This window comes from Danio rerio, chromosome 6 (genome assembly GCF_049306965.1).
Source record: "Danio rerio strain Tuebingen ecotype United States chromosome 6, GRCz12tu, whole genome shotgun sequence".
NCBI lineage: Eukaryota > Metazoa > Chordata > Actinopteri > Cypriniformes > Danionidae > Danio > Danio rerio.
In genome coordinates, this window is record NC_133181.1 from 39,806,679 (window position 1) to 39,819,716 (window position 13,038).

At 37.7% G+C, this 13,038-nt stretch overlaps 1 protein-coding gene across 1 annotated transcript in view; it reads left to right on the plus strand.

Moving 5' to 3' along the window:
• The window catches only part of negr1 (neuronal growth regulator 1), a 349,508-nt gene that overhangs the window by 305,868 nt on the left and 30,602 nt on the right, over positions 1-13,038 (plus strand). The window lies entirely within an intron of this gene.

A 13,038-nucleotide genomic window follows, 5' to 3' on the forward strand; every position in this document is an offset into this window, starting at 1 on the left:
ACCAATAGTTTCTGCTGTTCTGATGTCAGCTGCAGATGTAAATGAGTGGCTGAAGAAATTAGTTCCTCAAACAAAAGGCTTTTTAGACTCACCGTGTTTGATTTTCTTTTATATACACGATTATGCCGTCAAACGGTTGTATAAACGCAATGTCACACAAGTAGCATTGTGATATGGCTGTATATGATCACTGGTGGGACGCTAAAGCAATTGGCCTGTGGCCTTGTGCCAAAGCACGCCTCCCACCAGTGCTGATATACAGCCATATTGCACTGCTAGTTGTATTGATATTGATATTGATGTTGAGTTGATATTATTTTATCTTTGCCATGATGACAGTTAATAATATTTTACTAGATATTTTTCAAGACACTTCTATACAGCTTAAAGTGACCTTGAAAGGCCTAACTAGGTTTATTAGTTTAACTAGGCAGGTTAGGGTATTTAGCCAAGTTATTGTATAACAATGGTTTGTTCTGTACATTATCGGGGGGGGAAAAACTTTAGGGGGCTATTAATTTTGACTTTAAAACGGCTTTTTAAAATTAAAAACTTGTTTTATCCTAGCCGAAATAAAACAATTAAGACTTTCTTCAGAAGAAAAAATTTTATCAGACATACTGTGAACATTTTTTTGCTCTGTTCAAATTCAAAGCAAGGCTAATAATTCTGACCTTACCTGTATATATACACTTTCACTTGTTAATTTGTATTAATTTTTAGCTGAAGCTTTAGGATTTAAGAATGGTTACTGTATAATTTCTGCCCCAATCCATTGCTCATGTCTGCATAATTACGCATTCAGCCCTCTAGGGTCCTGATCAATCTGTCAAGCTTTATTTAGAGGCAGAGACTGTACATTGTCCAATAATATACCTTAAAGTAGACAGAAGCAGCATTTTCTGTGTGTCGTGTTTGTTATTGCCTCCTCTGCTGTGTTGTGTATAGGTCAGAGAGAGCGAGCTAGCTATGAAGAACAAAAAATAAACCAGTACAGTTATGTGTAATTATTTCCATTGATCATCTCTATTTCAAAATTCATCGAAAAGCCATTAGTTTGAGAAAATCTCTCTCTTCCAATTTGTCTCCATCGCTCCCTTTAAGGAGCCATGCTCTGTATCCTAGCAACAAGGCTCACTCTCTCACAGATCTGCAGTGTCTGTGGCAAAGGGTGAGTGCATAGTTACCATCTCATTTCACTGACATGCCACTCGCATGCTTATAAAACACAGCTCGCAACAAACTTATCCTTGCACTCTAATATGCTAAATTATTTCATTTGCTCTAAAATTAGTTAATAATTGATAGAAAAAAAGTGGCCCTACAAGCCCTTTGGAGCTGTCAGTGTTTTTTTTAGTTTTTTTTATTTTACAGATGCACTGTTCAGTTTAAAATGGTACTTTGTAATAGCACAATAAAATATCATTTTGTGAGTTAAGGGAACTGGAAAAATAAATATTCATTATAGGATGAATGCCAGAAATAATGAATATAAGAATATAGCTCTGGAGAATATTAATCCTGAAGCTGTTTCTCGGAGGAAAAACCCCATAACCACAATCAAAATGAATTAAGGGATTGATGTATGATTTGTACAAGTGCAAAATTCATTCACTCAGCATTTGTGAAGTGTGGAATCGAAGATAAAAATATATATATCTATGGCTTTCACCAACAAAAGATTTTTCAGACCAACCACGCAGAGCTCTAAGAAAAGCTCATCAGGCCATGCGGTGTAACGGCAAACCCCTTCAGGCGAGGATCTGACCCTTCACTGCTGGCTTTTGTGTTCACACTCCTGCCGAACTCACCGGGGGGAAGAAAGACCAGGTCAGTCTGAAAGTGCAAATGACACTTCAGTCTCTGTTGATTGCAACACTGAAAAAGAACGTACTGAGGATTAATGATTTCTTCCAGTGAGACAGAAGTAGCCTAGTTTAGCATATGGAGTAGAAATTCATGGCTAGTCTCATTTATGTTTTAAAGCATACAGGCATTGCATTACTAAGGAGAAAAAGTAGCTAAATATAAGTATGGGTAAAATGTAGAACTTAGAAATGGAATTCTTTTTAATTCTTAAAGGTATAAGTCAGCCAAAAATGAAAATGTGCTGTTAATTTACTCACCCTCTGGCTATCCTGTGATGATGCAAGTTTTTTTTTTTTTTTTCCTTCAATGTATTACTGACATAAAATGGAAATTAATGGGTACTAGCACTTTGAGAGTGTAAAAAAACTCATAGAGTAAAACAAAATGGCTCCTGATGAGGTCTTTTAAAGTGAAATGATTGGTCTGTGCAAGAAATGAAACATTATTAACAGCGTTGTTACCCTAATTAAAACCATTTGCAGAGGCTGTGGATCAAATAAAATAATGCTGTAAATATTGTAATGTTTAGTAATCTTCCATACACCAAAATTTCACTTTTTGTTCCATATATAGTGCTCATTGTGAATGCGCCTATGTGAGTCTAAACCTAAACAGTTTAATACACACATGTGTTTGGATAGCCTATAACTCAGTTGCTTGACCACACTTCGTTGTTACTGTTCATTAATTTGTTTGCTGAAAATTAGAACTGAATTTAGAAATAGTTTTGAAACAAATCTTTGTGCTTAACAAATAAAATTAAATAAGTAGGCTAACAGATGTCTTCAGTTGAGTTCATACAAAATGGTTTGCTTATCCATGAAAGTAAAGGAGTAAAGTAAAGAGTTAAAGTAAAGTAAAGAGAAAGTTAAGAGGCCAAATGGAGGAGGCTCATTCTTTATCCTCGCGTAGATGGTCTGTTTAACTGTTTTCTCGTTAGTGAAGCATTCAGTTTTTCCACTTACAAAGTCCACCATGTAAACAGCAAATGCACCATGGTGCAACAAAACTGACTCTTAAAAAGAATAAGAGATGAGACTCTGATTGGTTTAATCCACGTTATGCTCAAGACACACCGATAACTCATTAAAAGAATAAGCATGACCCTGTTAGACCATGTGCCAGGGCACAGACAGTATTTTTCCAACCTTAAAAAAGCAAATTCAGACACAACCTTAATGCTTTTGCATTGCAACCTTTAGATTTTGAGCCTAGATCATTAAAACAGAGCCCTTCGTCTCCAAACTTGCCAAGTCACTAAAAAACTGTTTTAATACATTTACTTTTACTGAAGAAAAAGTTGCCTGAAAGTAATTTAATTAAAAGAAAAAAAAGCATTTATTTGTGAACTCTATTTTTAATTTAGAATTTAATTTGGCCCTGCCCCATGTGATGTTGAATTAAAGTAAGTTTGTCTAAAAATTAACATTTTGCCATACCCTCATGTCATTCCAAACCCGCCTGGCTCTCCTCCTTGTGAGGAGCAAAAAAGAGCTGTACTGGTTGCTCTTTCCTCACAATTGTTCCCCATGGGGATTGAAGCTTTCAAGCCTCAAAAAAAAGATGTGAAAGCACCATAAAAGGGGTCTATAAGACTCTTGCTCTATATTCCAAGTCTTCAGAAGACTAAGTTTACTGTATTTTAATTCAAAGAAACCTTGTAAGCCAGTTTCATTTGTTTTTTTGTTTTTTGTTTTTTTTAAATAACCAGCAGTAAATTAAAGCCTTCTAGGAAAATTATGTTTTCCAAGAGAAAGTCAATTTATTAAAGTACTCCATATGTTGTGTGTACGATATGTTTTTTCATATCCTGACAAATTAACTTTTGACAATTTGCCATTGTCAGTAACATTTTACTGCATCAATTAAATTAAATTTTAGCAACATTTTAATCTCAGTTCAATTCTGACATGTTATTATGAAACTGCCAATCCTTAACATAGTTCCATGGATGCTGTTATCCTTGAGCAACGTAGTAGCTACAGTGGGATCAAATATATTATTGTATGGTACCAACATATATGTGGTTAGTTTCATCGTAAAAACAACCTTTGTGGCATTTTCATTTTCTATTTATTCCCTTTTCTGAAGCATAAAAGAGGCGTTTTACCAAAGGCCAAAACAACAATTTGTAACATGTTGCAGAGGCAAATACCAAAGCAGCAAAGGACCTCCTTTAATGGATTTGTTCTTTGTTTATGCAGAAGGCTTTGTTTAATCCTGCATATTATTCTCTTTCATCATTGTGTTTGCAATGACACGAAGCACCATGCTTTTCTTGAGCACAAAGAATTATTTGCTGTTTTCTAGTTTCTGTGCCACGCAATCATGAATAACATGTTTCGATGTAACTTCAGGATTGACTTCCGCTTTAATCTTTAGACCAAAATTAGCATTTCCAAAACTGGTTTACAGTATTTATAGGCTTTCATATGCATAGTGAAAGACGATGGAATTGTAGCGTAAAAATAAACAACTTTCAGTCTGTTTTGAATTTAATGGGTGGCGATATCTGAAAGAACTAAGTGATTTAATTTAATTATTTGTTTGTTTATTTTGTAAGTGTTGCTTCAGTCATATTCTTGTTCAATGGAGTGTTTACACAACATTGGTCTCAATTAAAAAATATGGCTGTCAATCGGGTAATTTTTTAAGGAAACTGCGCTAACCACTAAACCATGGTGTCAAACATTTTTTTGTTGTTGTTTTTTTCCAATGACATCCAGTATAGGTGAATTGGACAAAATAAATTAGCCTCTGTGTGTAAATGGGAGAATGCATGACTTTTTCCAGCACTGAAGGTTGTACTCTCAGTGCTGGTTTGCGGATGGAAGGGCATCCGCTGAGTAAAACACTTGCCACAGTAATTGGTGATTCACTCCATTATAGTGACCCCTGATAAACAGGGAATAAGCCGAAGGAAAGTGAGTGAGTGTTTCAGAAGTTTGATCTATGTTGATCTGTTAAGTTGTTGTCTTGCATCATGTTCATTACTAATCGACTTACAGTAAATACGTTGGGGGGCAGCTGCATAAAAACAGCCCCTAAAAAACCAAAAGCGTTTTATGCATTTTTGCCCATTTTTTTATAAAATATGTTCTGCATGATCTTATTCTACAACTCTAGTCCTGCGCAATACCTAAACCCAATTACTACCTTAATAACTATTAATAGGCAGCAAATTAGATGTTTATTGAGCTCAATTTTACAGTTAATGGTTTGTGAATAGTGAGAATTGTATCTGTAACATTGTACCTGACGACATCTCTTTTAATGTAAGATGCTCAAAGTTCAATGCAAAGAGAAGCAACAGCGAACAAAGTTTGGGGACTACAAAAAAATACATCCAGGTTAATGAGATCATAAACCCTTACGCTCATACACCAAGCATATACAACCCGTGCAGAGAAGGGCCATTGTAAGAGGCGCTGTAATGTTATAGCAGAGAAAGCTAAAATGCTGTACAAAAACTGCTACTTCCACAGAGCTTCTTTTGTTTCTGTATTTGGGCTTCCAGAGGACACAACACAAAGAGAGAAGTGCTAACAATTACATTTTCATTATGTTCTAGAGAAGGACAGCTTCCAAAATCTTGGCTAAAAACTCCTTAAAGAAGGAGCAGCTCCAACAATAGATGAAGCTGTGCATTGTGAGCCACAACCTGTAAGTGTTTTATTTGTTCAAATTGATTTATTACATGCATAGTTCCTACCATTAATTGTATGTTGTAGCAAGGACGAAAAAAATTAATGTAAATAACGAGTAATGCTGCTTCGCACCATTAACAATATAGCTACAAATTCATATTTATCTGTCAAATCACTGTAAACTCACACACTCTTCACTAGCGCTGCAGTGTCTCTCTATGCGGCAGCTTTCTGTGCATTTTACATCTCAAATAACAAACTTGCAAAAGATTTGTGAATGTTTCATATTACATACAGTATATGCTTATAATGCGAACATATGTGAAAGACTTTATTTTAGGTTTTATTTTAAAGAGCAGGAATGAGGTTCAGCTGAGTTCCTCTTCATTTTCTGTCTGATTCATGTTGAACAGTTAAGCCTGGTTTATACTCCTGCGTCAAGTGATCGGTGTGACCCACGGCGCATGCAACGCCCGTAGCTGTGCATTTATACTTCTGCACACAATTTCTGTTGCTCTGAAATTACACTTCCGATACGTTAGTTGGCTTTGAGGTGTTAATGTTCCTCTGTGTCGAGTTTCTTTGCTGGTGTTTTGTTTTTGAACGTTTCCTTAATGTACAAGTGGCTCAAACTCGCTCATTTTGAGGCAGGAACTGGCGGATGTGCAACACAAAGCAAAACTTTCCATCCGGAGCTCCTTCACGGGACTCCACACTTGTAAACAATCGCTCCATCGGGCGACTTGTCATCGATACCAAGCCGACTAATGCATAGAGCTTGTGCTACGCGTCGTTGCAACGTGTAGTTGCATTTTTAAGAGCTTTGTGTCAGTGACGCCTGGACATGGCATAGGGCTATACATCAACGCGTAGGCTGCGCTGTAGCATAAGCATGCGCTTGTCGCAGACATATGAATCAGCCTTTACCTAACTGACAGTATTTACACAATAGTAAAGCGTGTGTCAGGAGAGGCATAACACTATTTCTGGTGACGTAGAGCCGATCCACAAATCAGAGCCTCTTGAGAGCGGGCTTTCGGAGGTACTAGGAAATATAATAGTAATTTTTCTGTTTGCTGAGTAGCTGTATAAAGTCAAAGGAAGATATGTGAGAAAATAACATGATTTGTTCACAAATGAAGCATGAGCACACAACCAGCCCTTAAAATGACACTCTGGACCACCCCTTTAATGACTTTTGTAAGTTGCTTTGAACCAAAGCATCTGCTAAATGGCCTATGGCCTATTTCGACTGAGTGGTATGGTACTGTACGGTTCAGTTCGGTATGATTTTATGGCCGTTTCCACTGTCAAATGGTACCTCTAAGCAAACTGTACCATACCATTTTTGGTCACCCTTTGCAAAGGGTACCAACAGGCCCAAAGGGTACCCTAAGGTGGAGCTAGATGTACAGCTGAATGCTATTGGTTTACGCAGAAGCAGGAGAATGAAAATAAAGGAAGCGCCATTTTTAAAAAGACAGCCAAGACATTACATCGTAATACAATTTAAATATAATAACAAGCCATGGTCAACCCAAGCTCAAACAAACCTTATCGTTGTCTTGATGAACAGCCACAAAGTCAAGAAGAACAAAATCTTCTGTGTCCTGTTGTTGGTTTACGAGCCAGTTGTACAAGTGCGAGCGGTTTGCTTTCTCTCTTGTGCTCGCTACACATCTATACTTGAAATAACATACTATTTGACCTAATATTATTAACGTGCACATGATCATTGAAACGCTCTGATATCCGATTCTTTCAAAAAAGAGACTATGAATGACAGAATTACTTTCTAACAGGAGGTTACATGTGCTGCTGAAGATCAAAGATACAGACGAGAGGTTTGCTCTGACTGTGGGCTATATTTAGTGTTGTTTTTGAACCCAATTAAGGACTAAATGTATGCTGTGTTAAGTTTTTCTGTAATTGATAACATATCGGAGACTGTAAGAATCTGTTTGTGTTCATATATGTTGCATTTATTTGATAAATGATAAATGATATTTGATCATGTTGATAGAAAAGTTAGTAATGAACATTTATACACAAGTATTTATGTGTATAAAGCATCTCTTTTGTGAGAAGGGATTCTCATGATATGTGAATGACCCGTACGGCTTTACTGTGACATTTCTTAAGTAAAAATTACGTCATCTGAAACATTCTGTCGTTCACCACGACCACCAAATAGGTACCCTTTTGGCAGTGGAAGTGCAAGCTTGATAAAGGTGACCCGTGCCGACCCATACCATACCGTACTGTACCACTCAGTGGAAACAGGCCATCACTGTATATGTAATGTACAGTAAATGTACTTGACATCCAAAACAATAACAACAAATACAACATTGTGTCTTTACTAAGTGGTATCGCCAACTCGCCTAGCGTGCAAGTCAATTTGCTGAATGGTGATTGTTTTGAATACATTGTCATCTATGTGCAAAGCTTTTCAAAAGCTCAAAGGAAAAACATTTCCACTTTTAACACATTGTCATCATGTAAACAGAGCCCAAGTTTACAGAGGTGTTAAGATGATTACATTTAATTGTTCTTGTTTCTGGAGAGTGTGACAAAATAACCTTGGCTATTAACTCAGTATGTCAATGGTTGCAGGAAGAAAATGGAATTGTGATGACTGAAACAGTATCCTAGTGTTTGAATTACGCAGTGTGAAGCGCTGTACGCCTAGGGCAGGAAACAGCTGCCCTCCCTCTGGCTTCATTGATCTGAAATTTCACCCCTAGATTGAAGAGCAACTTTTATTATTTAGTTTTAATTACCCCCTCAACCCTCTCTCTCACAGGTTAGTGTAGAGACATAATCCCCTGGAGGGTCAGCAGCCAACTGGAGCTCCCGGGACCTGCACACACTGACTATGAAGGACAGCGAAATAGACCTGTCAGGCACGGCTTAAAGCTTGCCAGAGCTTTGAAAGAAGGAGAAACAGTGGAGAATGAATGTGAACCGGGTGCTCAAGATTATGTGCTCGTGTGCTCTCTCCACGAGTGAACGAAAGCTCATGACAACGGAGAGAATTTATCTGATGTTCATGACCATATACTTCTTCTTGACTTTCCATTTTCTCAGGTATACTCTTCCAGGGACACGGGCTGGTAAATGGTCTAATGGAGTACAATTATAACCCTGAAATTATGCATCCATTAGAGGTTGAAATGGCTATTTGAATTTCATTTATAAGAGAGACGTTAAGATCATTACCGCCTCCCTTTTAAACACCGGTGGCAATTTCACCATTGCTCAAACACCAGCCTTATTTACCATTTCAGCCTTCTTTCATTGGCTCTTGTGTGGAATGAAATGGCAGAAATAATTCGGCAAACATTAGTGACAGAGTACTGCAGTTCTCACCAGTCGTAATTGTAGACAGGAAACGCATGCGACAAATCTCTTGTCATAATTCAAAGCTCAGCCAGTTTATTAGATTACGATTCGAAAGAATTTGTACGTTTGAATCTAAGGGTGTGATCCTTGCAATGTACTTGCTCTGTTATTAAATTGCACATTCACAGCTTATTCTGCAGCAGGCATTATCCCCATGACAGAAATTTAGGGAAGTATTAAAGGGTGGAGAGAGAAAAATAGCTGTGCACAATCCAGGCTGCATCTCCAAACAGTAATAATTTGGCAATAATGGCCAATTCATTGCTTGATTCTTTGATGTATTTCCGACTTAATAATCTCAAAGCAAGGCTGAACCTCAAAGGGTTTTGCAGACTGCATAGAAAAGCACCGAAGCCAGCCTTTTATGGCTGCCTACTCATATCAGCGAGCTCTCTTTGTTTCCTTCCCTGACATAAAAGATCATATTGAATTCAATTACAGCCAACCTCTACGGCCAAACTGGGCTGTTTACTTGTGGCTCAATAATTCCACCGCACAGTCGCATTGTCCATCTGATTAAAAAATGTCAGCGGAGTCTCCGAAGTGACAGATGGACTTAGATATTGTTCCTCGATATTTTTAGTGCAGAAACAGGTGCGTGTTTCTAGGGAGCGCTGCGAGAGCAATGAGGCGCTCGTGAGCCTTGCCCTCCTTGTCAAAAGCAGGATGGTGTCCGCCGGTCATTTTTGTCAGTGAACAGGCTGATTTGTGCACAGTGATTGTGGAAAGCTGCTGTCGACACAAGTGCGAGGTGTTACGGCGGCACCAATCAGCCTGACGGTTCTGAACGTGGTAAGGGAACGGCCTGAGCTCATTTTCAAACATCAGGAGAATGAGCAGACAAGAGGGTGTCTTTGACTTTGCCAAACCCCTCAGTGAGGTGAAACGGCTTTGCGGCTGAAGTGTTTCTGAAGCCCCCTGAAGACCTTGTCCATCTGTTCCCCCCGGCCTCTCTACTCCCACTTGTCATTCACAGAGTAAACAAACAATCTAGTGCTTATTTATCCTGGACATTGCAGGGCACCAGATTCTGAAATCATGCACTGTTTCCGTGTCATTTCTTTGGCCCAAAAGTAGTTCCAGATCAATGACAGACGCAGATTTGAAAGATCTGTGTTGTGAAATTGAGCATTTAAAAGTCTTCCAAGGAGACATAATGAATATTCAAGAAAAACTGTAAGCCAAGTCCATTTGAATGTAATTGCCAATAAAATCAAATCAAATCTGTCAAATTTAGTTATAATTTCCCCACCAAAGAATCACTGAAAGAATTTTTTAACTTCAGTAATATTTAATTATACAATCACCTACCACTTTATTAGGTACACCTTACTAGTGGGTCGGAACCTCTTTTGCCTTCAGTACTGCCTTAATCCTTCGTGGCATAGATTCAACAAAGTACAGGTAATATTCCTCCGAGATTTTGGTCCATACTGACATGATAGCATCATGCAGTAGCTGCAGATTTGTACACTGCACATCCATGATTGAATCTCCCGTTCAACCACATCCTAAAGGTGCTCTATTGGATTGAGATCTAGTGACTGTTGAGGCCATTTGAGTACAGTGAACTCATTGTCATGTTCAAGAAACCAGTCTGAGATGATTCACGATTTATGACATGGCGCATTAAACTGCTGGAAGTAGCCATCAGAAGATGGGTACACTGTGGTCATAAATGGATGGACATGGTCAGCAACAATACTCAGGCAGGCTGTGGCAATAGCACAATGCTCAATTGGTGCTAATGGGCCCAAAGTGTGGGCCCAAGGTTGGACGTGTTGTGCATTCATAGATGCTCTTCTGCACACCTCGGTTGTAACGAGTGGTTATTTGAGTAACTGTTGCCTTTCTATTAGCTCGAACTAGTCTGACCATTCTCCTCTGACCTCTGGCATCAACAAGGCACTTGTGTCCACAGAACTGTCACTCACTGGATATTTTCTTTTTTTTTTCAGACCATTCTCTGTAAACCATAGAGATGGTTGTGCATGAAAATTCCTGTAGATCAGCAGTTTCTGAAATACTCAGACCAGCTCGTCTGGCACTAACAACCATGCCACATTCAAAGTCACTTAAATCACCTTTCATCCCCATTCTGATGCTTAGTTGAGTACACCCCATTTTAAAAATGAATATTTTGATCAATTTCTCTTGATATTCCTCTTTTTTTAATTTCTATTTAATATTTGATTTTAATATTTTGATTTGATTTGATTTTGTATTCACGATTTGGCTTCAGTACTGACTAATCTAATGTATATGCACAAATAAAGTATTGTATAGCTTCCTATTAAAAATATGAATGTAAAAGATAGATTTGTGAGAGGTTTACTTGCATATGCTGAGCACTGTACATTGCGATATGAATATAATTTAAAAAGATGACTTTTACATTGATTGTGATGATTTTGTTAGCAGCACATCTCCATAAAACATACAAAATTAATACAAAAAATAATTTAATTTAAAGTGCAGATGGAAACAATAGAACAAAGATAACAATAAAATAAATAACAATAAGGCAATATTGAGATATAGAAATTCAGCAATCAAAAGTAAAATAACAGTGTGTTCATTGTATATGTATATATATATGAACCCAGTTAATCAAATATAATCTAATTGTTAAAGCAAAAAACGTTATCATGTCTTGTGTACAAATGGGTTAAATGAACTTGAAATCTCTTGAGATCCTGATATATAACTATTTCAGATTTGCACATTTCGATATCAATGCTAAAACGATATATTGTGAAGCCCTAGTCAGAATTTATTCCATTTATAAAAATATCTAAAACAAAGTACTGTTTCCACTGCTTTATTTAATCAGTAAAATGATGTTTGACGCCCCTGGTCTTCCACACGGTAATCCTAGTAGCCTGAAAAAGAGGATACAATTTAAAATGTATCTGTCAAAAGTGTGATAGAGCATGAAAAGTTTGAATTCCAACAGGCCTTTTGGCTGTGTTTTAATATAGATTTGTAAGTGTCTACCTTAGGCAAATGTTTCTATTCCAGTAAAGTGTTGTCACAGTGTTCAGAAACCAAATTAGAGTGTTTCCTTTTATTTTCTGTATCTCATTTGATTTCTATAATACACTATCATCATGCAATACTGTTTAAAATTATTATAACTTAAAGAAAAAAAATGACATTCCATTGATTATCATGATAAATCAAAGAAAAGAAGGGAAAAAACTATGGTGGTGTGTTCAAGAAGGAATGATGGCGTCCATGCATTAGGCAATTACTTGAAATCAATTGGATGTAAATTGAAAAAGAAAAGCTTGTTTCCACACACCGGTTCCTTGTAATTTCCTGTCTGTCTGTCTGTCTGTCTGTCTGTCTGTCTGTCTGTCAGTTGATTTGTAGTTCTGCACCTCAGCGCTTCATACCTCTTTGTGAAGTTTTCCAGCATGAGTCAAATCCTCTTGCAGTCTCACCCTTAAATCCTTTCACTAATGTTTGTTTTTTTGTGTGATCCCTGCATCCTCTTCCCCCTTAGGCCATTGCCAATCCTCTAGCACTTCATCAAGGATTGATATCAACACTCAATTGCTACTTGGAGAAGTGTGCTTGTAGGATAGTGAGGCAGAGTGCCTTAAGGACTCCACAGCTGAAAGTACAGAGAAAGCCTGAGGGGGTTTCAGTACATCTGTAAAACATGTTTCTATCCGCGCTCAGAAGGACATCAGGGACAATGATTGGCCGAGATTACTCAAAACCCGTCTGTTCTTCTTAGGCTGGAATCTTGTAAAACCGTAGGTGGGGGTTGTTGTTGTATTCCTGTGCAAAATGAAGGGCGAGAGTGAAAAACAAACATGCAAGCATTTATTCGGCTTACTGCGATATTTCCAGCATAGCAGCATCTTGTTTTTTTCCCCCCGAAAGAGAGTCTACTGTCCTTAATCATAAAGAGAGCCTGCTGACAAAAACAGATGCTATCCAGACAAAAAGATGACCTAGTCATTTCACTGTAGGGACAGGGATGCACTTGTTTTGGGAAATCCGTTTTGAAAATGTGGAGCATCAGAAAGGGAAGGGTAATCTCAGATTATTTCCACACGGATTGCTTGAAGTGCAAGCAGTCAAATCTGCAGATTGGACTAGAGCA